We start from the raw sequence: 27,990 nt of genomic DNA, 5'->3' as shown, positions 1-27,990 counted from the left end.
TTCTCCTGGCAATCTTGATTCCAGCTTATGCTTCACCCAGTCCAGCATTTCACATGTTGTATTCTGCATATAGGTTAAATAAGCAAGGTGACAATATACAACCTTGATATACTCCTTTCCCTATTTGGAAGCAGTCTCTTGTTCCATGTCCAGTTCTAATTGTTGCTTCTTGACCTGCATGCAGATTTCTCAGGAGGCAGGTCAGGTAGTCTGGTATTCCCATCTATTTAAGAATTTTCCACAGTTTGTTGTGTTCCACACAGTCAAAAGCTGTAGCGTAGTCAATGAAGCAGAAGTAGATGTTTTAGGCCTTTTTTATAGGTATCTATAAGATTAACAACAGACAACAGGACTCTATAGCGGTTGTACCACCAAGGGTCTAAGTGTTACTATGTGTTTTACAGGAAGAAAAAAAGACTTTGACTCAGTATTAGAACCCACTTTGTGTGGGTTCTTTGGAAGTTATGGGAATCAGCAACACGGGAATTATTTTTACTTTCTTCACCTATGGCTACATTAAAATATCCTAGCCCCCAAATACCAACATTTCAACTTCTTGAAGAAGCAGCTCATTAAGACCTCTATTTATATATGTAGAAAAAACCTTGCATTTCAAAACAGCATGTATACATTGTCTGGAGAACGTGGATATCTTATTCTATTCCTTCATTGTCTTTGAAAGATTAAATACTCCTTACATATGTAACTGACAGATATGCAAATTCTATCCTGTCAGTTTCATTCAGTTTACACCCTGTGGAAAAGCTAGTTTTCTCTTCATTTTCCTATTCATTTTACTGCTCTGATCTATAAACATTTCTGATTTTTGGATTCTCTTTCAAACTGGTTATAACATCTGCCTGGCTCCCTCATGAGTTAAATACGATCTTTAACATGTGTTCCTTTACCCATATGAGGGCTGTAATTTTGCTTTTTTTCTGAAAAATCATCATTTAACAGATATTATTTACTGTGAATTTTGTATACTTTAAGTTTTACTGACACTAATTGGATAACCAAATTCAAATATCTGAAGGTTTTTATTGTCTAACTTTTAGAGGCCAAGGTGTTATTAATACTTTATTGCATATTTGATTTCAGTTTCATAAAAGGACAAAAAGAAACTTGAGTTACAGATGGCAGAAAGGGCATTTATAATTAGGTTTTGATGCAAGCAAATTAACTTTTTAGGGATGTTATTTAGTCATGGAGTTCATTGGGATTATCCTTTATTTCATTTCTACACTTTGATCTCCCTTTTCCCATAATGTCCCTTCCTGCTCACCCCTCCCCTTGAAGTCCTGAACTCCAACTCTTCCTTCATGCTAAGCAAAGAGTTTATTATTATTATTTATTATTATTATTAATATTTAGATAAAGAACCTAAAATTTCGAAATGCTAACTTATCCAAAGCCTGTGGAGTTACACCACAGCCACCAGGAGCAATAGTTTACCCTCCCTGTGTATTAATTTACAAAGGCTGCCAGACAAAATACCGTCTACAGAGGTTGGGGTAGGGGTGGAGGTTGAACAACAGAAATGTATTGTCTCACAATTCTGGAGGCTGAAAATCCATGATCAAGGTGTCACCAGTCAGTTTGGGTTGGGGCCCATTCAAATGAATTCATGTTAACTTAATTACCTCTTTAAAGGCCCTATCTCCAAACATAGTCACATTCTGAGGTGCTTGGGATTAGGGTCTCAACATATAAATTCGGGGAAACACAATTCAGTTCATACAACTTGCTAGTCTTACTTCTCCCTGTAACACCCAAATGAAATTTCTCAGTTTGGGTCTCATCAGTGAATTTTTTTAATACTTATTCTAAAATAATTTTACACTTCTAGGACAGCTGCAAAAATAGTTCAGACTTCTCTTAAACATCTCACCCAGCTTCCCATAAGGTTGACATCTTACATATCCATGTCATAATTATCAAAACAAAGACACTAAATTCGGCACAGTACTGTCGACTCATTTACAAACTCTATTCAGATATCAAGAATTTTTTCATTTATGTCCTTTTCTGGTCCAAGATACAACCCAGAATACCACACTGAATTTATTCATTATGTTTTCTTAGTCTCCTACAGTCTGTGACAGTACATCAGTCATTCCTTATCCTTCCTGTCCTTAACAGTTTTTAATATTTCAGATGAATTAACTTGTGAAATATATCTCAGATTGAGTTTATCTGTTGTTCATTCATTATTGCTTTGAACTAATGCATTATGGCAAAAATACCATGGAAGTTATACTTGCTTTTCATTATATCCTAATGGGGGTACATGAAAATAATATGTCTCTTCACTGGTCATGTCAACCTTGATCATTTGGTATATTAAGTTTTGTCAGGCTGTTGTAACAAATTACCACAAACTTGGGGGCTTAAAATGTTAGAAATATAGTCTCTTACATGTGGAGGCCAAAATTAAGGCATTAGCAGTATTTATTCCTTCTGGAAACCCTGGCAGAGAATCTGTTCCATGCTTCCTGGCTTCTGGTGACTGACCAGCAATCTTAGGTGTTCCTTGTAGATACATCACTACACTCTCCATCTGTCTTCATATGGCCTTACTATGTAAATGACTTTTATTTCCCTCTCACTTTAAGGAGGGTGCAACCTAAATTTAAGATAGTCTCATCTCAAAAGATTTAATTAAATATGTAAAACTGTATATTGAAATACAGTCATATTCAAAGGTACCTGAAGTTAGGACTTGGACATATTTACTTTGTTTTCTCATTTGTATGTTGAGGGAGTTATTTTGAGACTATGTAACTATCTTGTTTTTCCACAAACTTTCACATGCTAATTTTATCAGCCTTCAGTCGATCTTTCCTTACACAAATCCTATGATGTTCTAATGGCAGTTTTCTATTTATCTCAATCTTTCTACAGTCATTAATTAGAAGCCTTCCATAAGAGAATCTCTATTATCTATCTATCTATCATCCAACTGTATTGCGAAAGCTAGATTTTACAAAGAAAAAGATAAGACATTCATTAAATTTTAATTTAAGCTAAGGAATGGATAATTTTTATTGCTAGTATAAGTATGTTCCAGGCATATCTGAAATATACTTATATAAAAAATTTCAATTTATCTTAAAATCCAATTTAATTGTATGTCCCATATTTATCTGGGAATGCCCATCTGGTATAGACACATAATTATGTATGTTACTGTATGGGTTGCAATCCAATACTTTGTTACCCAGTTTATTCCAGCTTTGGCCACTGAAATTTCTTTTATGTTGGTTTCTGCACCCTTTTAGCATGTCCCCATTTTCTGGATGTCTTTACTATTTTTTAGCATCACCAAAGGGGCTTTCCAGATGGCACTAGTGGTAAAATGCAGGAGACATAAGAGATATGGATCTGATCCCTGGGTCAGGAAGATCCCCTGAAGGAAAGCATGGCAAACCACTCCAGTATTTTTGCCTTGAGAATCCCATGGGTAGAGGAGCCTGGTGTGGCTACAGTCCATAGGGTTGCAAAGAGTTGGACAATTAAGTTGAACAAAGAGTTGGACAATTAAGACAACTTAGCATGCATGTGGCATCACAAAATCCTCTAGGCTTATTTTATAATTTCAGAATCCTAGTTCCTTTTAGTGAATAATGGTATTTAGAAACTAAGATCTGAGCTGAAGATGTGTCATGTTATTGAGGCATCACTGCTTCAAGGACCTCTGAGCAGCCACAGCTTGGAAATATCAGTTCAGTCGCTCAGTCGTGTCCAACTCTTTGCTACCCCATGGACTGCAGCGTGCCAGGCTTCCCTGTCCATCACCAACTCCTGGAGTTTACTCAAACTCATGTCCATTAAGTCAGTGATGCTATCCAACCATCTCATCCTCTGTCGTCCCCTTTTCTTGCCTTCAATCTTTCCCAACATAAGGGTCTTTTCAATTGAGTCAGTTCTTCGCATCAGGTGGCCAAAGTATTAGAGTTTCAGCCTCAGCATCACTCCTTGCAAAGAATATTCTGGACTGATTTCCTTTAAGATGGACTGGTTTTATCTCCTTGAAGTCCAAGGGACTCTCAAGAGTCTTCTCCAACACCACAGTTCAAAAGCATCAATTCTTCGGCACTCATCTTTCTTTATAGTCCAACTCTCACATCCATACATGAATACTGGAAAAACCATAGCTTTAACTAGACTGACCTTTGTTGGCAAAGTAATGTCTCTGCCTTTTAAATATGTTGTCTAGTTTTGTCATAGCTTTTTTTCCAAGGAGCAAGCATCTTTTAATTTCATGTCTGCAGTCACCATCTGCAGTGATTTAAGAGCCCCCCAAAATAAAGTCTGGCACTGTTTCCACTGTTTCCCCATCTATCTTCCATGAAGTGATGGGACCAGAAGCCATGATCTTAGTTTTCTGAATGTTGAGTTAGAGCCAACATTTTCACTCTCCTCTTTCACGTTCATCAAGAGGCTCTTTATTTCTTCTTCACTTTCTGCCATAAGGATGGTGTCATCTGCATATCTGAGGTTATTGATATGTCTCCTGGCAATCTTGATTATAGCTTATGCTTCGTCCAGCTGGCATTTTGCATGATGTACTCTGCATACAAGTTAAATAAGCAGGGTGACATTATATAGCCTTGAGGTACTCCTTCACCAATTTTTAACCAGTCTGTTGTTCCATGTCCAGTTCTAATTTTTGGAAATATATGCATGCATAATAACCCATGGATAGACACACACACATTGAGATTTTCAGTGATTAAATCACTTCATGCTGATTCTTCCAACTCCAATCCAACAACACAGGGTTCGTTCTTGCGTTTCCCCCTTTCCTTATCTGCAATTTTCTTCTCCAGCAATGAGATGCCTAGCTATATTACTTACAGTATATTTACTAATATGTTCAACTCTAATATAGACATAAAAGTTTCAGAATTTCTAACTCATAACTCTATAAAAAGCACATTCACTAACCAGAGTACAACATTAATATATGTTGAATTTTGCATTTAGTCTTTTAACCTCCAATGAAAATATGTTTTCCAAAGTAAATTAGATTATTTTCTTACTCCTTCAGGTGATTATATTATTAATTTACATACTGTTATTCAGCTAGGATTACTTTATTAATACATACATTATAATTTATTAATATATAAATTAGAATACTTTATATTATAATTTATATATTATATTTTTATATAATTTTTATATATTATATAATTTTATATATAATATTATGTATTTTGGTCTCCACTCCCCCGATTTTGGTTGACATTTTATTAAATCTACATACAGCAACATTAACTAGACACTGTATACCACTCAGTGTGTTTTGATGAATGTAAAGAACCATGTATCCTTCAATATCAGACATGATACATAAGAGTTCCATAAGCCCAACATTTCCTTATTAATTCAATTGTGCAATCCCACATTCTACCTCTAATCACTGGGAACAGTGCATTCATTTTCCTTTTTGATTTTTTCAGAATGTAAAATCAAATTATCAGTATGTGAGTTTTCAGGTCTAGCATCTTTCAATTAGTAAAAGCATTTACAATTTGCATATGTTATTATATTAATCAATAATTTATTCCTTTTTACTACTAATAACACTTTATTTTATATACATATATATATGTTATGACCAACCTAGATAGCATATTCAAAAGCAGAGATGTTACTTTGCCAACAAAGGTCCGTCTAGTCAAGGCTATGGTTTTTCTAGTGGTCATGTGTGGTTGTGAGAGTTGGACTGTGAAGAAAGCTGAGTGCCAAAGAATTGATGCTTTTGAACTGTGGTGTTGGAGAAGATTCTTAAGAGTCCCTTGGACTGCAAGGAGATCCAACCAGTCCATTCTAAAGGAGATCAGTCCTGGGTGTTCTTAGGAAGGAATGATGCTAAAGCTGAAACTCCAGTACTTTGGCCACCTCATGCAAAGAGTTGACTCATTGGAAAAGACTCTGATGTTGGGAGGGATTGGAGGAGAAGGGGACGACAGAAGATGAGATGGCTGGCTGGCATCACCAACTAGATGGACATGGGTTTGGGTGGAGTCCAGGAGTTGGTGATGGACAAGGAGGCCTGGCATGCTGCAGTTCATGGGGTCACAAAGAGTTGGACACGACTGAGCAACTGAACTGAACTGAACTGATATATATATAGATAGATAGATAGATAGATATAGATATAGTGGTGGTTTAGTCACTAAGTTGTGTCCAACTCTTGTGACCCCATGAACTGCAGCCTGCCAGGCTCCTCTGTTCATGGGATTCTCCAGACAAGAATACTGGAGTGGGTTGCCATTTCCTTCTCCAGGGGATCTTACCAACCCAGGAATCAAACTTGGGTCTCCTGCCTTGCAGGCAGATTCTTTACCAACTGAGCTGCGAGAAAGCCCATAGTTTATCCATTCAACTCTTGAAAAAAATGTGGGCTGTTTCCGATTTTTAGTGGTTATGCCCTAGGGTTTACAATATATATTTATCATTAGTGTCTTTTGAGTAATATTTTCATGATATAATAATAATATTTTCTACTTGAGGAATTTACTTTAGCATTTGTCATTAATTGAGAGAGAAATTTCCTAACTCTCCTAAACATATTATTTATAGTTGAGGCCCTGATATTTTTATTAAGGGAGGGAAAGAAAAACAGAATGGGAGAAAGAAAAAAAAGAACTTATTTCAACTTAATTTCTCTGAGATTTAACAAGTATCTATTTCACATGAAATATTTTTCAATTTTTTATCAGAATAACAGTTCTAAAAATATGTAGTGTATTTGGTCTCATATAGATAATTCATGGTATCTTACATTTTATAGATATATTAGCTCCTCTCACAAAGCATATTTCATGTTTAAATCATGTTGTCTAAATATATGTATAGCATAATGCTATACATATTATATATGTGTAAAAATGTACATAATATGCATTGATCTGTGATGATATAAAACTAGTTATTAATATTTTGTTATTTAGTCATTATGTCCTGTCCATCTCTTTTGTGACCCTGTGGACTATAGCCTACTAGGCTCCTTGGTCCATGGGATTTCCCAGGCAAGAACAGTGGAGTGGGTCACCATTTCCTTTATTTTTTTCAAACAATGAATGAGATTAAGACTTGAAAGGGAAATTTTACTTATGTATTTCTTATATTCAGTGAGTTTTGTTTTACTGTTAAAGTACATTTATTGTATGTTTTTGAGTAAAAAAAAATATGTTTTCAAAAGTTAACTGTCCTAAAAGCTCCTAAAACCAGTCTTCTCTGTAATATATAAGCAATGTTGCACTAAAACGACATAATCTAAAACCTAAGGTTGCTTGTGAAGGACATTTTCCGAGTCTTCAGGCACTAGAAATTGTGGGCTCTATTTCTCTTACTTTTTATTGTTGTTTTTACGTAATATAATCATTCAGATTTGTTGTTAATCACTTCAGATCATCAGGCTTTAAAAGTATCTCTCCTATTTACTGACTCAGACAAAAAAATGATGAAACCAAAGAATACATTAGCCAGTTATTACCATTGATTAAATAGTTGAAAATGATATGTTTCCTTAAAAATAAGGGAACTGCTATTCAGCATACTGTTCTTTTCCTATTTTGTCTGATTTTGCATTGCAGATCACTAACATTTGCTCATGAATCCTTCTTGTCCATCTGGAACCAGCTTTGAATACTATATCATCGCTGTGCCTCACTCTAATGATTTAGTAGACTTATAAATCATTAGAAACACTGATCTGGCTGATGATGCATCTGAGTAATACATCATCAGAAAAAGGTGCTTACATGATATATTACCCCAAAGGTGGCGCTATGTAGAGTGGAATCAAAGAACACACCTAGTTGCGGCATGGAGTACTGGCTTTGGAGATGGCTTTGTTTAAAAAAACCATTTGCTTTCTTTAGGCTGAAAAACCAAAAAGCAGACATTCACAAGAAATATATCATGTTTTCAGGGGAAAATTGCTATTTTCATCAAGAAATTCATCAGCATGATATTTTGGAACTTTATTGAATATTAATTTTCTACATTTCTTAGTGATAATGTGTAAGACCATGCAATTCAGAATAATTTCCATCATCAATATTCATCATCATTTTGCATATTCTAAAACAGCAATACTAGAACAATGGGACTCTAGAGACACATCTACAATCACTATTAACCTAGAGCCATATGACTCCTGCACAAACTGTAGACTGTTTAAAATGGCATAATTTCAAAATAAGTTCTCAGGGATCTATGGATTAAATTTGAGTCCTATATAATTTGAAATCCATAGTTTATCAACCCTCTAATATTTAATTATAATCAAGTATTATAGTCCACTATTGATTTTTATTTGTGAGAAATAGTGTGTGATTTTTCTCATACTAATTAATGGGAAATAGCCCTGGACTCTAAAACTGGATAGACAGTCTTGTTCTATTTTGAACAAAAACAAGCAATCTGACAAGTAAAATAAGCACCCTAATACACTTTAACTATAATGTAAAATGATACAAATATAATCTTAACTAAAAGCCTTACTCTGTGATATGAAAATAAATTTCTCAAGTGTTTTGCAAATTTTTCCTCTCTGATGATTCTGATATACATTTAGGTTCTTTAATCATTCTTCCAAAGCCTTGGATTTCAGAAAAATATTCACCCTCTGATTCTAAAGAAAGAAAAATTTTATTTCTCCCCCAACAAACTCCACTCTCACTTTGCCCAGTCTAAGACCCATCCAATTTCTGCCCTAAGCTCATGGGCAGAAAGTATATCCTATCCCCCTCCCCCCGCCCCAGGGCAAATGTTGCCTTCTACTCAAAAGGAAATGTCTTTACCTATTGATTTGTCATGGCCAATTACAATAGCCAGAGAGTACAGTTTCCAAGGGTACAAGAATGCAGTGTAAAATCACATCTTGTGTTCATATAGAATCATAGTCCCTTGTCTTTGGCCATAATTTCTTGATCAACGTGACCCACCCTACCTGTGATAGTTCCCCTGCAATCTCCTGTCAGCATTATCTCATTCCTTAAGAATAAGCAAACATGTTCAGGAATAGGACAGCTCAAATCCAGATTATCAACAATAACATTGAATATTTGTTTTGTATTATCTGAAGGGTCTTAATTATGTGGAACTAAAGAGCCTCTTGATAAGGGTGAAAGAACAGAGTAGAAAAGCTGGCTTAAAACTCAACATTAAAAAACTAAGATATGGCATCTGGTCCCATCACTTCATGGCAAATAGAAGGAGAAAAACTGGAAACAGTGACAGATTTTCTTTACTTGGGCTCCAAAGTCACTGCAGACTGTGACCACAGCCATGAAATTAAAAGATGTTTGCTAGTTGGAAGGAAAGCTATGACAAATCAAGACAGCATATTAAAAAGCAGAGACATCACTTTGCTGACAAAGGTCTGTCGTCAAAGTTATAGTTTTTCCATCTGTATATAGTCATATACAGATATTTCAGTTGGACCATAAAGAAAGCTGAGCACCAAAGATTTGATGCTTTCAAACTGTGGTACTGGAAAAGACTCTTGAGAGTTCCTTGGACTGCAAGGAAATCAAACCAGTCAATCCAAAAGGAAATCAACCCTGAATATTCAGTGGAAGGACTGAAGCTTAAGCTCCAATACTCCAAAGAGCTAATCCATTGGAAAAGACACTGATGCTAGGAAAGATCAAGGGCAGGAGGACAAGTGGGAATCAGAGAACGGGATGTTTGGATGGCATCATTGACTTGATGGACATGAGTTTGATGAAACTCAGGGAGATAGTGAAGAACAGGGAAGCCTGGAGCGCTGCAGTCCATGGGGTGGAAAAATGGGATAAGACTTAGCTATTAACAATTATGTGATAAATGTTCACCTATTTTCATTACTAAGCAAAACTTTTAAAGTATTCATTTACAAATTCTTTGATTTCTTTCAAACAACTCAAATCCTTTCCAAGGACAATAGAGGGTATTTACTTAAATCGGATTGATTAAATGACCTGATAAAATGATTCTCCCCATATAAAAGAAGCTGTTAGCTTGAAAAGGTAAATTCCAATCTTCTTTTTAGATGGTAGAAAATGCTTATGTCTTTGAAACTGGCAGTTTTTCCTGCCAGGCTCCACAGGATGTCTCATTATACTAGCTTCAGGAAAGAAATTTAGATTTTTTTTTTTTTAAGTCTAAGAAAGAATGCTTTTTACTCACAAGCACAATAATTTGTCTTTGAAGAATACTAAACAAATAACCCAAAATACAGGAAAGGCTACCCGCAAATATACCCTAATGTGTTACTGGCATTAATGAAACAATAGAAGCAATCTAAGTGTCCAAGCTTAGGGGACTAAAAGTGTACCCCACAAAACATCTTTCTCGCTAAGGTTTTCCTAGCAGAATGTTTCCTGATTTTCAATATCAAAATTTCATATGCTTTATTTCATTATAATGAGTTTCAGTTATTGTTTATGTGGAAAATTCTAAAATTTGTATCTGCAAAACAATATTTTTAACAAAATCGTGTTTGGGATCAATTTTGCTATACTTCAGATTCATCAGTATCATTGTTTTTCAGTCCCTCAGTCATCTATGATTCTTGGCGACCCCATGGATTTCAGCACACCAGGTTTCCCTGTCCATCACTGTCTCCTGGAATTTGCTCAAACTTATGTCCATTGAGTCAATTATGTCATCCAACCATCTCATTACTCTGACTCCTACTTGTCCTCCTGCCCTCCTGCCCAGCATCAGTGTCTTTTCCAATGAATTAGTTCTTTGAATCAGGTGGCCAAACTATTGGAGCTTCAGCTTCAGCATCAGTCCTTCCACTGAATATTCAGTTGATTTCCCTTAGGGTTGACTGGTTGGATCTCCTTGCAGTCCCAGAGACTCTCAAGAATCTTCTCCAACACCACTGTTCAAAATCATACATTCTTCAGCACTCATCCTTCTTTATGATCAAACTCTCACTTCTGTATATGTGAATACTGGAAAAACTATAGCTTTGACTAGATGAACCTTTGTCAGCAAAGTGATGTCTCTGCCTTTTAGCATTCTGTCTAGGTTTGTTAACAGCTTTTCTACCAAGGAGCAAGTGTATTGTAATTTCATGGTTAGTCACTAGCTGCAGTGTCATGGTTACTTATTCTGAAAAGGGTGCTGAATGCAACAAAGGGCAGATGTCTCTAGGATGTGGCAGGTCACAGAGAGGCATTACTAGGATGCATCTACTGTGCCACCTTAATGAATTTTTCCTTCACAAATGGCCTGATATTTCTTTAGCTCTGGACAAAGAGGCTTATGACTATAATTTGCATGTTGATGTTTTCTTCAAAAGTTTGTATGCTTAAGAAAAAAAGTATTACAGCTATTGCCAAGGCCTACCTCCCTCTCATACTTCCCTGAATGGGCTTCCCTGGTGGCTCAGAAGGTAAAGAATCTGCCTGCAATGCAGGAGACCTGGGTTCGATCCCTGGGTTGGGAAGATCCTCTGGAGAAGGAAATGGCAACCCACCCCAGTAATCTTGCATGGAGAAGCCCATGGACAAAGGAGCTGGGCAGGTGACAGTCTATGGGGTCATAAAGGTTGGACACAACTGAGTGTTGGACTAACACTACCTCTCCCTCATACCTTCCTCCTGATTTCTTTTCCAGATGTAATGAATATATGAAGTTAGTATATATCATTCTTATATGTATATATTTTATTCACACATTATCATGTAGTCTTTGTGTATCTTAAAAGTTCAAAAATATTATATTATATTTATCTTTTATAAATGGTTATTTTCACTCAATTATTAAGTTTCTGCAATATCTCCCTGTTGTTGATGCATAAGCCTACTTCATTCATTTTAACTATGGGAGAATACACCATTCCACTATATAGAATGATTCTTTTTCCATTTTTTCAATATTTTAAAATATTTAATATCACAATAAACATCTTTGTACACCTTCCTCTTTCTGTGATAGATACTCATATGTAGAGTTGCTGGGTTTTAGAAAATGACACATTAACTTGACTAGTTATTGACACATGGGTTTCCAAATGTGCTTGTACTAATAGAATTCTTCTACTAGTAATTTACAATATCCTATTTCCCCACAGCCTGGCAGCTTGTTTCGTTATCAGTAGTTTGAACTTATTTTAATCTAATGTGTGTGAAAGGTCCCAGAAGAAAAGCAGTCTAGCAAGATAGAAACTTCTAGACAATAATCACTGTTTCAGATTAGTGATTATAAACCCTGTCTCTGCTAGGCTGTAGTGATTCACTTCCATCTTCTTGCTGGTGTGGTGTAAGAGAAAGCCAACTAGGGAGCCAAGGACTTTCCTTCCATTTTATTCCTCTGGCTGATAATGAGCCCTCACCCTGTGAAACCAGTGGAGACCACATAAACCACCTAAATAACACTTCCAATGAATGTTGGGCTATATGTGTCTTTTCCAATTATGGTTTCCTCGGAGTATATGTCCAGTAATGGGATTGTTGGATAATATCTTAATTTTTTATGTACAATAGATAACCAGTGGGAATGTCCTATATGACACACGGAACTCAAACCCAGTGAGAATAACATCTTCAGTGAACACTGGGATACATGTGTCTTTTCCAATTATGGTTTTCCCCAGAAAATTTCCAGTAACAGAATCACTGAGTAATATGGTATTTTATTATGTCAAATAGGTAAACAGTGGGGATTTGTTGTATGATGCAGACAGATCAAACCCTGTACTCTGTGACCACCTAGAGGAGTGGGAAGGGGTGGGAGGTGGGAAGGAGGTTCAAGAGGGAAGGGACATATCTACACCTATGATTGATTCATGTTGATGTATGGTAGAAGCCAACACAACATTGTATGACAGTCATCCTTCAATTAAAAATAAATTTAAAAACAAAAATTACAGCACCTTCATGCAGGAGTCAACAGGACACTGTTCTCCTTCACCCCTAGGGTGGTATCAGAAGATACTTGGTGAAGACTCAGGACTAACACTAGTGCCCAGAAGCAATGATATTAGCCCTGTATCATGTCCATAAAGGCCACTTGGGGAACAGTAGTGAAGAACAACTACTTTCAACCACGAAGGTATTTTAGGAGGTTAATGGGGAATCAGAACTCTACCCTGCCCAGCAGTAATAAGGGGCCTCTCCCTTGGATGTGACTGGAGTCTGAGTGGGAACCTGGACTTCGATCCCCAGCTACAATAACAAGACAGCACCCCATCCCCTTTCTGCCAGAGAGGTGTCACAGGAAGGCAGCCAAAACAATGGTAAATAAGATCGACAGTGTCATAACATATTCTAAAAAAGCTGTTTTGGTGAAAAATCACTTGTGATATAAAGAACCAGGAAGCACTCAAACAGAATGGAAAAAGGCGGTCAATAGATGTCAACACTGGAATGACAGAAATGTTAGCATTATTTGACAATAATTTTAAAACTGCCATCATAAAAAAAAAATACTTCAATGGACAATTAGGAACATTCTTAAAGCAAAAAAAAAAAAAAAAGTCTGGGCAAAGAAAGAAAGAGATAAAGAAGAACGAAATTAAAAAATTTAGACCTGAGAATACAATAATAAAAATTAAAATTCAATAGGTCTCATAGGAGAAGAAGAGGACAGATGAAAAAATCAATGAACTGGAAGACAGAACAATAAAAATTGCTTAATGGGAGCAAAAGAGAGAAAATGGACTAAAAAAAAAAAAAATGAGCAAAATAAATGATCCTCATGGACCTAAACAACTATAACAAAAGACCAGTCAATGCAACAACCTGAATGAAACTCCAGAAAATTATGGTGAATAAAAACAGAGACAGAAAACAAAAATCCAATATTTATAGAGTATTATTTATTTTTTTCTTTTAATTATAGAAATGGAAAACATATAAGTGGTTCCCAGAGGTTAAGAGGTTTCCTAGTTGGCTCAGTAGGTTAAGAATCCTCTGGCAATGCAGGAGAAGCAGGAGATGTGGATTTGATCCCTGGATTGGGAAGTTTCCCTGGAGGAGAAAATGGCAACCTATTCCAGTATTCTTGCCTGGAGAATCCCATGGACAAAGGAACCTGGTGGGCTACTGTCCTTGGAGTAGCAAAGAGCTGGACACACCTGAAGCCACTGAGCATGAACACAGGAACACAGAGGTTAAGATGGGAGAGAAGTAGATGTGATTTTAAAAGGACAAAATTAAGGGATCTTTCTGGTGCTGGGTATTCTGTATTCAGACTCTGTTAATACTGATACCCTTGTTGGTATAATATACTACAGTTCTCATTTTCTTTGGGGGAGACTGTGTACTCTTTCTGTAAAGGCTGTATAGAATCTCTTGCTCTGTGCTATTTCTTACAATTACATGAAAAGCTGCAATTATTTCAAAATAAAATATTTAATAAAAAATTCATGGATCTATGGTATATTTTTTGCATAACAGATTATTGTCTTAAGATGTGATTGCTTGGTGAGATTCTATCTATAATTTTAGACATTTTGAAATATGCTGATGAATTATTTTATAAATGTAGTCAACACATTCTAACCAGCATTAATAATTATTATTTTCCCCATATTTTTTCTCATTAAACTTCACTTTAATAAATCTTAAGGTAGTGGGACAGATTTTTGTGAAGTTAATTTGATTTAAAAGTGTGGATGAAGAGTAGCATTGAAATATACATTACCATGTGTAAAATAGATAGCTAGTGGGAAGTTGTTATAAATATAATAGCACAGGGAGTTCATCCCAGTGCTCTGTGATGATCTAGAGGGGTGAGGTTGGGGGTGGGTGGGTGGGAGCGAGGTACAAGAGGGAGGGGATATGTGTATGCTGCTGCTGCTACTGCTGCTAAGTCGCTTCAGTCATGTCTGACTCTGTGCGATCCCATAGATGGCAGCCCCCCAGGCTCCCCTGTCCCTGGGATTCTCCAGGCAAGAATACTGGAGTGGGTTGCCATTTCCTTCTCCAATGCATGAAAGTGAAAAGTGAAAGCGAAGTTGCTCAGTCGTATCCGACTCTTAGTGACCCCATGGACTGCAGCCCACCAGGCTCCTCCATCCATGGATTTTCCAGGCAAGAGTACTGGAGTGGGGTGCCATTGCCTTCTCTGGGATATGTGTATACTCATGGCCAATTCATGATCTGTATTGCAGAAACCAACACAACTTTGTAAAGCAATTATCCTCCAATTAAAAGTAAACATAAGTACGGATTTTAAAAGCTAATCATTTAAAACTCACATGTACACATGGGAAGGGAGACAAAACAAATGGCCCACACAGAATCCCTTTCTTTCCAGTGTTTTATTTTGCATTTTTATCACTAAGAAATTTAAATGGCCAATTGAAACTAATCTGGAACCAATCTTCCACTAGTTGATGAAAACTGGTGGGGACAGGAAGGTAGGTGTCGTTCGTTTCACTTTCATGAACTTTCTGGGCCAACCTGGTGACCTTGCCAGTACCAGCAACCTTCTTGTCCACTACCTTGATGATAGCCACAGCAAGCATCTGTCTAATACCACAAACAGTAAAGTGAACCAAAGAATCTCGGAACCATATGAATGATGGAAATATCAACAGATTTCACCAGCTTGGGGTCACTTTCCAGAATAATCTCCTTCAGCTTAGCAAACTTGCCAATAATTGTGACAATCCAGCACAGTTGTGTAGCCACCATTAACTTATCCTGAATGGTTCAGGATAATCATCAGAGTAGCAAAGGCAGCTGCTTCCCTTGGTGAGTAATTTTTGCTGTTACCAACCATGCTGCCATGGAGAATATCGTCCATGGACATGTTCTTAACAGTTGTCTTAGTCTGTTCAGGCTGCAATATAACAGAATATCTTAGACTGAGTGATTTATAAAAAGAAATTTCTATCTCAGTGTTTTAGAAGCTGGGAGAATCCAAAAAGAAAAAAACAGGTTTCATGCCTCATGAGAGTTTGCTTCCTGATTGATAGATGACCATCTTTTTGCTCTATCCTCACATGGTTAAAAGGGGTGAGGGAATTCTCTGAGGTCTCTTTTTTGTAGGGCAGTATTCCCATCTAAGAGGGCTCCACCCTGATCACCTCCCTTTATTCTCATTTTTGAGGGCTCCACTCTGATAGCCTCCCAAAGATCTCATCTCTAAATACTATCACACTGTGGATTAGGTTTCAGCACATAAATTTTGAGGAAACAAAATCAGTCTATGGCAACAGTAGACCTCATATAATAGCCAGTACAATAGATAAAAATAGAGTTTCATTGTTAATTAGATTTTAATTTTAGATTAATGTGATATATTTATTATATTTATATTTTATTTATATGCAACACATATTTTATTTACATTTTCATATATTTTTAAGTAAATTAAATATGTAAGCCCTATTAAATCTGTTTGGAGTTTTATTGTGGTAGTTATCAAGTCATATGAGCTATATTTTTTTAAGGGTTTTTATTTCTTGACAATAATTTTACAACTATTTAGTCCTGTGCTTGTCTTATTACTCCATTCATTTTTTAAACTAGGCATTTTTGATACAGAGAGATTTAAAAGAACTGTGTTCAAAACAATTTATTATTTCCTCTGTGATTTCTTTCATCTGTTGGACAAAAAGAAGATCCTCCCTATGCTACAATATGACAAATATTTGATTATATTTTATTTAAAGGTTTTACAGGTTTTTGAAAACTCTGATGTTTTTATCCCTCTAAAATTCCTTTACATAGAAGGTGGAGATATCAAATGATACTTTTTTCATAAGAACTATATGCAGGTCAGGAAGCAACAGTTAAAACTGGACATGGTACAACAGACTGGTTCCAAATAGGAAAAGGAGTATGTCAAGGCTGTATATTGTCACCCTGCTTATTTAATTTATAGGCAGAGTACATCATGAGAAACGCCTGGAAGGAAGAAGCACAAGCTGGAATTAAGATTGCCAGGAGAAATATCAATAACCTCAGATATGCAGATGACACCACCCTTATGGCAGAAAGTGAAGAGGAACTAAAAAGCCTTTTGATGAAAGTCAAAGTGGAGAGTGAAAAAGTTGGCTTAAAGCTCAACATTCAGAAAACTAAGATCATGGCATCTGGTCCCATTACTTCATGGGAAATAGATGGGGAAACAGTGGAAACAGTGTCAGACTTTATTTTGGGGGGCTCCAAAATCACTGCAGATGGTGACTGCAGCCATGAATTTAAAAGATGCTTACTCCTTGGAAGGAAAGTTATGACCAACCTAGATATCATATTCAAAAGCAGAGACTACTTTGCCAACAAAGATCTGTCTAGTCAAGGCTATGGTTTTTCCAGCGGTCATGTATGGATGTGAGAGTTGGACTGTGAAGAAAGCTGAGTGCCAAAGAATTGATGCTTTTGAACTGTGGTGTTGGAGAAGACTCTTGAGAGTCCCTTGGACTGCAAGGAGATCTAACCAGTCCATCCTAAAGGAGATCAGTCCTGGGTGTTCATTGAAAGGACTGATGCTGAAGCTGAAACTCCAATACTTTGGCCACCTCATGCAAAGAGTTGACTCCTTGGAAAAGACCTTGATACTGGGAGGGATTAGGGGCAGGAGGAGAAGGGGACGACAGAGGATGAGATGGCTGGATGGCATCACCGACCTCGATGGACATCAGTTTGGGTAAACTCCGGGAGTTGGTGATGGACAGGGAGGCCTGGAGTACTGCGATTCATGGGGTCGCAAAGAGTCGGACAGGACTGAGTGACTGAACTGAACTGAGACAAAAAAAAAAAGTTGTTGGCTTCCTGAACAATTTATAAGGTCATATATCCTTTTCTAAATTGTGAAAACAGTGTGGTCTATTTCAGCATTTTTTACTCTATTGTAGGTACCTAAATTGTAGTATCATAGTTTTGTATCATAATTTCTAAATTCTTCTATATATTATGTTTAGATACCTGATTATATTTGTCTTCCTGTCTTCTCTCTAAAACAAGTTTTGTTTTTCAAATTTATTTTGCCATTTTTGTTTGCTCACTAAGTGTTTTAAGAAGGCTTGATGAACATCATAATATTAATTTAAATTTAAATTTTATATATGAAAAACTTTATATAGCATACATAATCATGAGAATTGTCTACTTAAGAAAAATAATTTCTTAAAGCCCCATGAATCCTCATCACACAGGTCAAGGGAAGATATTCCCTGATAAAATTTTGAAGTACTTCTACATATTTAGAATATTCACTTAGGTTATTCTGACAATTTATATCTGATGCAGAAAAATGATCATTTTCTTGATTTTTAAGTTTATTTTGGTAAAGTTTTATATGGTACTTTAAAAATTATTCACGAACACTTTTTTCTCAGTTTTATTTCAAACTTTTAAAATGTATTTTCTCTTTTTAAAATTAGTCATATTTATTAAAGCTTTGATTAAGTCCTTGAATCTTTCAAGAGAGTTAGTTTATACTTCCACTTATAAAATCTAATTCCCAGGAGTTACTTTAATGCATTTGTTTCATAAGTAATTTTCACATTTAACATTTTATTCATAATCGGTTTATGAATGTTTATATGTAATGGATATGCAATATCAATATGTAAGCTTTATAATTATATATAACTATTTCTAATTTATTAAGTTGGGTACTTAGTAATACTATGGCTAAATACTAAATAGGCTGCAACTGGTGCACTTAGGCGCAGGCGGCTGCGACGGGCACACTAAGCGCAGCCGAGAGGAGCTACCCCACATCTGAGGTCAGGGGCAGAAGCCGGGAGCACCCGATGCCCAAAGGGCGGCTGCCAAGAGGAATTCCCCCACGTCTGAGGTCAGGGGCAGCAGCCGAGAGTGCCAGGCTGTGATGGCGCAGGAAGGGCCGAGAAGAGCTACCCAAGTCCAGGGTCAGAGGCGGCAGCCGGGAGGAGCTATCCCACACCCCAGGTCAAGGGCGGCAGCCGAGAGGAGCTATCCTGCATCCGAGGTCAGGGGCAGTGGCCAGGAGGAGCTACCCCATGCCCCCATGCCCAAGGCCAGGGGTGGCAGCTGGGAGGAGCCACCCCACACCCGAGGCCAGGGGTGGCAGCCAGGAGGAGCTACCCCATGCCCCCATGCCCAAGGCCAGGGATGGCAGCTGGGAGGAGCCACCCCACACCCGAGGCCAGGGGTGGCAGCCAGGAGGAGCAACCCCACTTCCAAGGAGCGGTGGCTGAGGGGGCGCAGGAGGGCCTAGAAGAGCTATCCCACGTTGAAGGTCAGGAAGTGCGGCAGTGAGGAGATAACCCTCGTCCAAGGTAAGAAGCAGCGGCTGCACTTTGCTGGAGTAGCCGTGAAGAGACACCGCATGCCCAAGGTAAGAGAAACCCAAGTAAGATAGTAGGTGCTGCAAGAGGGCATCAGAGGGCAGACACACTGAAACCATACTCACAGGAAACTAGTCAACCTAATCACACTAGGACCACAGCCTTGTCTAATTCAATGAAACTAAGCCATGCCTGTGGGAAACCCAAGACTGGCAGGTCATGGTGGAGAGATTTGACAGAATGTGGTCCACTGGAGAAGGGAATGGCAAACCACTTCACTATTCTTGCCTTGAGGACCCCATGAACAGTATGAAAAGGCAAAATGATAGGATGCTGAAAGAGGAACTCCCCAGGTCAGTAGAGGCCCAATATACTACTGGAGATCACTGGAGAAATAACTCCAGAAAGAATGAAGGGATGGAGCCAAAGCAAAAACAATACCCAGTTGTGGATGTGACTGGTGATAGAAGCAAGGTCCAATGCTGTAAAGAGCAATATTGCATAGAAACCTGGAATATCAGGTCCATGAATCAAGGCAAATTGGAAGTGGTCAAACAACAGATGGCAAGAGTGAATGTCGACATTCTAGGAATCAGCGAACTCAAATGGACTGGAATGGGGGAATTTAACTCAGATGACCATTATATCTACTACTACAGACAGGAATCCCTCAGAAGAAATGGAGTAGCCATCATAGTCAACAAAAGAGTCCATAATGCAGTACTTGGATGCAATCTCAAAAATGATGGAATGATCTCTGTTTGTTTCCAAGGCAAACCATTCAACATCACAGTAATCCAAGTCTATGCCCCAACCAGTAACGCTGAAGAAGCTGAAGTTGAATGGTTTTATGAAGACCTACAAGATCTTTTAGGTAACACCCAAAAAAGATGTCCTTTTCATTATAGGGGACTGGATGCAAAAGTAGGAAGTCAAGAAACACCTGGAGTAACAGGCAAATTTGTCCTTGGAATATACAATGAAGCAGGGCAAAGACTAATAGAGTTTTGCCAAGAAAATGCACTTGTCATAACAAACACCCTCTTCCAACAACACAAAAGAAGACTCTACACATGGACATCACCAGATGGTCAACACCGAAATCAGATTGATTATGTTCTTTGCAGCCAAAGATGGAGAAGCTCTATACAGTCAACAAAAACAAGACCGGGAGCTGACTGTGGCTCAGATCATGAACTCCTTATTACCAAATTCAGACTTAAATTGAAGAAAGTATGGAAAACCACTAGACCATTGAGGTATGACCTAAATCAAATCCCTTATGATTAAACAGTGGAAGTGAGAAATAGATTAAAAGGCCTAGATCTGATAGAGTGCCTGATGAACTATGGACTGAGGTTCCTGACATTGTACAGGAGACCGGGATCAAGACCATCCCCATGGAAAAGAAATGCAAAAAAGCAAAATGGCTGTCTGGGGAGGCCTTACAAATAGCTGTGAAAAGAAGAGAAATGAAAAGCAAAGGAGAAAAGGACAGATATAAGCCTCCGAATGCAGAGTTCCAAAGAATAGCAAGGAGAGATAAAAAAGCCTTCCTCAGTGATCAATGCAAAGAAATAGAGGAAAACAACAGAATGGGAAAGATTAGAAATCTCTTCAAGAAAATTAGAAATACCAAGGGAACATTTCATGCCAAGATGGGCTCAATAAAGGAGAGAAATGGTATGGACCTAACAGAAGCAGAAGATATTAAGAAGAGGTGGCAAGAATACACAGAAGAACTGCACAAAAGAGATCTTCATGACCCAGATAATCACGATGGTGTCATCACTGACCTAGAGCCAGACATCCTGGAATGTGAAGTCAAGTGGGCCTTAGAAAGCATCATTACGAACAAAGCCAGTGGAGGTGATGGAATTCCAGTTGAGCTATTTCAAATCCTGAAAGATGATGCTGTGAAAGTGTTGCACTCAATATGCCAGCAAATTTGGAAAACCCAGCAGTGGCCACAGGACTGGAAAAGGTCAGTTTTCATTCCAGTCCCAAAGAAAGGCAATGCCAAAGAATGCTCAAGCTACCGCACAATTGCACTCATCTCACATGCTGGTAAAATAATGCTCAAAATTCTCCAAGCCAGGCTTCAGCAATATGTGAACCATGAACATCCTGGTGTTCAAGCTGGTTTTCAAAAAGGCAGAGGAATCAGAGACCAAATTGCCAACATCCGCTGGATCATGAAAAAGCAAGAGAGTTCCAGAAAAATATCTATTTCTGCTTTATTGACTATGCCAAAGCCTTTGACTGTGTGGATCACAATAAACTGTGGAAAATTCTTCAAGAGATGGGAATACCAGACCACCTGATCTTCCTCTTGAGAAATTTGTATGCAGGTCAGGAAGCAACAGTTAGAACTGGACATGGAACAACAGACTGGTTTCAAATAGGAAAAGGAATACCTTGCTTATTTAACTTATATGCAGAGTACATCATGAGAAACGCTGGACTGGAAGAAACACAAGCTGGAATCAAGATTGCCGGGAGAAATATCAATAACCTCAGATATGCAAATGACACCACCCTTATGGCAGAAAGTGAAGAGGAACTCAAAAGCCTCTTGATGAAAGTGAAAGTGGAGAGTGAGAAAGTTGGCTTAAGTTCAACATTAAGAAAACGAAGATCATGGCATCCGGTCCCATCACTTCATGGGAAATAGATGGGGAAACAGTAGAAACAGTGTCAGACTTTATTTTGGGGGGCTCCAAAATCACTGCGGATGGTGACTGCAGCCATGAAATTAAAAGATGCTTACTCCTTGGAAGGAAAGTTATGACCAACCTAGATAGCATATTCAAAAGCAGAGACATTACTTTGTCAACAATGTTTCATCTAGTCAAGGCTATGGTTTTTCCAGTGGTCATGTGTGGATGTGAGAGTTGGACTGTGAAAAAGGCTGAGCGCCGAAGAATTGATGCTTTTGAACTGTGTTGTTGGAGAAGACTCTTGAGAGTCCCTTGGACTTCAAGGAGATCCAATCAGTCCATTCTGAAGGAGATCAGCCCTGGGATTTCTTTGGAAGGAATGATGCTAAAGCTGAAACTCCAGTACTTTGGCCACCTCATGCGAAGAGTTGACTCATTGGAAAAGACTCTGATGCTGGGAGGGACTGGGGGCAGGAGGAGAAGGGGACAACAGGATGAGATGGCTGGATGGCATCACTGACTCGATGGATGTGAGTCTGAGTAAACTCCGAGAATTGGTGATGGACAGGGAGGCCTGGGGTGCTCTGATTCATGGGGTCGCAAGGAGTCGGACTCGACTGAGCGACTGAATTGAACTGATACTATTTATACTAAATATATAAATTAATTCTATTTATATATGTATAAATTAAACAGTTGTTTTTAATTTTAATAATAATTAATTTATTAAGTTGAATAAAGACCAATTACACTCAAGGGACTAACATTTGAGTGTAATTTGGATAAGTGTTTTAATTTTTGATGCTATGACTTTGGTACATATCCAAGGATTTTAATGTATTTTTGGAGTACATGACTTTCTCTTTGACATGGCACTTACTTGAGATTTCTTTTAACACAGCCAGTGTTGTTGTTTATTTCTCTTATTAATTTCTAGTAATAATACTTTATGGTCTGGGAATGACTACTTTTTAAGAATTGGTAGTGATTTTCCTATTGGCATAGTATATTATCATATTTAAAAAAATATTCCAAGAATTCTTCAAATATCAAATGCTGTATATATGCATATATATAGATAGGCAAATACAATTTAGTATATGAAGGAATAGCATTAAGTTACATTTTTGTGCTCTATACATTTTTAGTTGCTAAAATGATAAGCTTGTAGAAAATAAATCATGTAAACTATATATTAAAGGCTACAAACTTTTTGAAAACTTATTCCATGTGAAAAGAACATTTTATAATATCCTGTTCATTATTGTAAGAAATTGGAATCACATGGAAGAGTTATTAGTACTGAGAATTGTTTTCTGCTAAAAGCTGACATTAGTAATGGTACAAACATTGAATATAAGGGAAATGAATTGGTCCTATTAGTTATTATATACATTATATAAGTTATATACATTAAATTAATTTTTTAAATAAATTTATTTGTGCAGTTTCAATATACATGAATAAATATAATTTTTTCCCACAGAAATGTGGGATTTTCTTTTGTTTGGAAGAGGTGTCCTATCACTTAGCACTTTTTCCCCAAAGGCAGTTTGACTATTTCCCAGAAGGACATTTCCTTTAATTTCCTTTTGGATTATCTAGCTCTCTGGGTTTAAATTTAAAGTTTAAAGGAACCATTTGATTTTAATAACTTTTATGTGTAGTGCTCCATTGAATTTGGACTTCAGCACATAGAACTACTTTTCCATAAGGTGATTTCTAGTAAATCCCTGTGTGTAAAAGCAAGATAAACACACATCACTGAGTTTGTTATTGCAATTAAATTATTGGATTTTTACATTTGAATATGTTTTGAGTATTGAAAGCATGAAGAGCCTGTTTTCTCATGTTGGTCATGGACACTTTTCTGACACTTAACAGCTTGAAATAAACCTGCCAATATTCTTAAATGTCTGAAAATATGAAAATGCTACATTTTTAATATAGGGAAAACAAGTTCAGTAAACTACATTTTCTTAACAGCATCCATGATAAACGCTTCCATAGAATCCATTTTGTGAAGTCTAAATTCTCATTTAGTATATTTTAATTTTGACTTTCCCATTAAAATATTAGTTTAGTTTCTCACACATTTCTTTTTATAATGTTTCACTTACTTTGCACAAATCAAAATACTAAATTGGCTCTCACTAGACTTTCTTGCTAATGACCATTCATGTACACTACTAAACATAACCTATATGTACTTATACAAACACTCTTTTTTAAAAAAATTTTTCTTGGCATATAGTTGCTTTATCATGTTGTATTAGCATTTGCTGTATGGCAAATTGAATCATATATATATATTCTTTAAAAATATATATATATTCTTATATATAATAATTATATAATATATACTATAATATAATATAGTTATACTATAATACATATTATATATATATAATTTATAATGTAATATATATTCTTATATAATATATATATTCTTTAAAAAATAGTCATTCCCAGACCATATGTATATGTATACATACATATATATACCACATGTATATGTATACACACATGTATACATATGTATAGGTATGTATACATACATATACATGTATATATATACATACGTATACACATATTTATGTTTCCACTATTTTTTACGTCCCCTATCTGTTTAGGTCACCACAAGGCACTGAGTAGAATTCCTTATGCTATACAGTTTTTGTTGTTTAGTCACTAAGTCCAGCTGACTCTTTGCAACCCCATGGAGTGTAACCTTCCATGCTGTTCTGTCCATGGGCTTTCTCACGCAAGAATACTGAAGTTGGTTACCATTTCCTTCTCCAACCCAGGAATCAAACCTGAGTCTCCTGCTTTTCAGGAAGATTCTTTGCCACTGAGCTACCTGGAAAGCCTGTGCTATACAGCAGGTTCTCAGTTATCAGTTTTATACATAGGGTATATTTGTCAATCCCAATCTCCCAGTTTATCCCCCCTCCTCTTGCACCCTTGGTAACCATGTTTGTTTTCTTTATATGTGACTCTCATTTCTGCTTTGCAATTAAGTTTATCTGTACAGTTTTTCTAGATTCCTCATGTAAGCAATGTATGCTGCTGCTACTAAGTCACTTCAGTCATGTCCGACTCTGTGTGACCCCATAGACAGCAGCCCACCAGGCTCCCCAATCCCTGGGATTCTCCAGGCAAGAACACCGGAGTGGGTTGCCATTGCCTTCTCCAATGCACGAAAGTGAAAAGTGAAAGGGAAGTCGCTCAGTCGTGTCCGACTCCTAGCGACCCCATGGACTGCAGCCCACCAGGCTCCTCCGTCCATGGGATTTTCCAGGCAGGAGTACTGGAGTGGGGTGCCATTGCCTTCTCCGAAGCAATGTACAATATTAGTCTTTTTCTTTTTGCCCTACACAGCTCTGCGTGATAATCTCTAGTCCATCTATGTCACTGCAAGTGGCACAACTTTGTTTCTTTTTAAGACTGAGTAATATTTTATTGTATATATGTACCACATCTTTATCCATTCCTCTGTTGATGGACATTTAGATTGCTTCCATATCCTGACTGTTGTAAATTGTGCTGCAGTGAATATCATGGTGCGTGCATCCTTTCAGATTTATACCCAGAAGGCGGATTGCAGGACCATATGGTAGCTCTATTTTTAGTTTACTAACGATCCCTCACACTTTTCTCCATAGCGGCTATACCAATTTACATTCCCACCAACAGTGTAGAAGCGTTCCCTTCTCTCCACATTTTCTCCAGCATTTATTGTTTGTAGATTTTTTTTAATTAATTTATTTTTTTAATTGAAGGATAATTGCTTTACAAAATTCTGTTGTTTTTTGTCAAACCTCAGCATGAATCAGCCATCAGATCAGATCAGTCGCTCAGTCGTGTCCGACTCTTTGCGACCCCATGAATCGCAGCACGCCAGGCCTCCCTGTCCATCACCAACTCCCGGAGTTCACTCAGACTCACGTCCATCGAGTCACTGATGCCATCCAGCCATCTCATCCTGTCGTCCCCTTCTCCTCCTGCCCCCAAACTCTCCCAGCATCAGAGTCTTTTCCAATGAGTCAACTCTTCGCATGAGGTGGCCAAAGTACTGGAGTTTCAGCTTTAGCATCATTCCTTCCAAAGAAATCCCAGGGCTGATCTCCTTCAGAATGGACTGGTTGGATCTCCTTACAGTCCAAGGGACTCTCAAGAGTCTTCTCCAACACTACAGTTCAAGAGCATCAATTCTTCGGTGCTCAGCTTTCTTCAAAGTCCAACTCTCACATCCATACATGACCACAGGAAAAACCATAGCCTTGACTATATGAAACATTGTTGACAAAGTAATGTCTCTGCTTTTGAATATGCTATCTAGGTTGGTCATAACTTTCCTTCCAAGGAGTAAGCATCTTTTAATTTCATGGCTTCAGTCACCATCTGTAGTGATTTTGGAGCCCCCAAAAATAAAGTCTGACACTGTTTCCACTGTTTCCCCATCTATTTCCCATGAAGTGATGGGACCGGATGCCATGATCTTCGTTTTCTGAATGTTGAGATTTAAGCCAACTTTCTCACTCTCTACTTTCACTTTCATCAAGAGGCTTTTGAGTTCCTCTTCACTTTCTGCCATAAGGGTGGTGTCATCTGCATATCTGAGGTTATTGATATTTCTCCCGGCAATCTTGATTCCAGCTTGTGTTTCTTCTAGTCCAGCATTTCTCATGATGTACTCTGCATATAAGTTAAATAAACAGGGTGACAATAGACAGCCTTGACGAACTCCTTTTCCTATTTGGAACCAGTCTGTTGTTCCATGTCCAGTTCTAACTGTTGCTTCCTGACCTGCATACAAATTTCTCAAGAGGCAGATCAAGTGGTCTGGTATTCCCATCTCTTGAAGAATTTTCCACAGTTTATTGTGATCCACACAGTCAAAGGCTTTGGCATAGTCAATAAAGCAGAAATAGATATTTTTCTGGAACTCTCTTGCTTTTTCTATGATCCAGCAGATGTTGGCAATTTGGTCTCTGGTTCATCTGCCTTTTCTAAAACCAGCTTTAACATCATGGTTCACACATTGCTGAAGCCTGGCTTGGAGAATTTTGAGCATTACTTTACTAGCGTGTGAGATGAGTGCAACTGTGCGGTAGTTTTAGCATTCTTTGGCATTGCCTTTCTTTGGGATTGGAATGAAAACTGACCTTTTCCAGTCCTGTGGCCACTGCTGAGTTTTCCAAATTTGCTGGCATATTGAGTGCAGCACTTTCACAGCATCATCTTTCAGGATTTGAAATAGCTCAACTGGAATTCCATCACCTCCACTAGCTTTGTTTGTAGTAATGCTTTATATCCCCTCCCTTTTGAACCTCCCTCTCATCTCCCTCCCTATCCCACCCCTCTTGGTTGATACAGAGACCCTGTTTGAGTTTCCTGAGCCATGCAGCAAATTCCTGTTGGCTATCTATTTTACAAATGGTTATGTAAGTTTCCATGTTACTCTCTCCATACATTGCACCCTCTCCTCCCCTCTCCCCATGTCCATAAGTCTATTCTCTATGTCTGTTTCTCCACTGTTGCCCTGTAAATAAATTCTTCAGTACCATTTTTCTAGATTCTGTATATATGTGTTAGTATACAATATTTATCTTTCTCTTTCTGACTCACTTCACTCTGTATAATAAGCTCTAGTTGCATCCACCTCATTAGAACTGACTCAAATGTGTTTTTTTTAATGGCTGAGTAATATTCCATTGTGTATATGTACCACAACTTCTTTATCCATTCATCTGTCCATGGACATCTAGGTTACTTCCATGTTCTAACTATTGTAAATAGTGGTGCAATGAACAATAGGATACACGTGTCTCTTTCAATTTTGGTTTCCTTAGGGTATATGCGTACGAATGGGATTGCTGAGTCATATGGTGGTTTTATTACAAGTTTTTTAAGGAATCTCCATACCATCTTCCATAGTGGCTATATCAATTTACATTCCCACCAATAGTGCAAGAGTGTTCCCTTTTCTCCACACCCTCTCCAGCATTTATTGTTTGTAGACTTTTTAATGAGGGCCATTCTGTCCAGTGTGAGGTGATATCTTATTGTAGTTTTGATTTG

This window comes from Bos javanicus, chromosome 4, assembly GCF_032452875.1.
Source record: "Bos javanicus breed banteng chromosome 4, ARS-OSU_banteng_1.0, whole genome shotgun sequence".
NCBI classification, from domain to species: domain Eukaryota; kingdom Metazoa; phylum Chordata; class Mammalia; order Artiodactyla; family Bovidae; genus Bos; species Bos javanicus.
The sequence above is the reverse complement of the archived record's forward strand: the minus strand, read 5'-3'. Positions refer to the sequence as shown.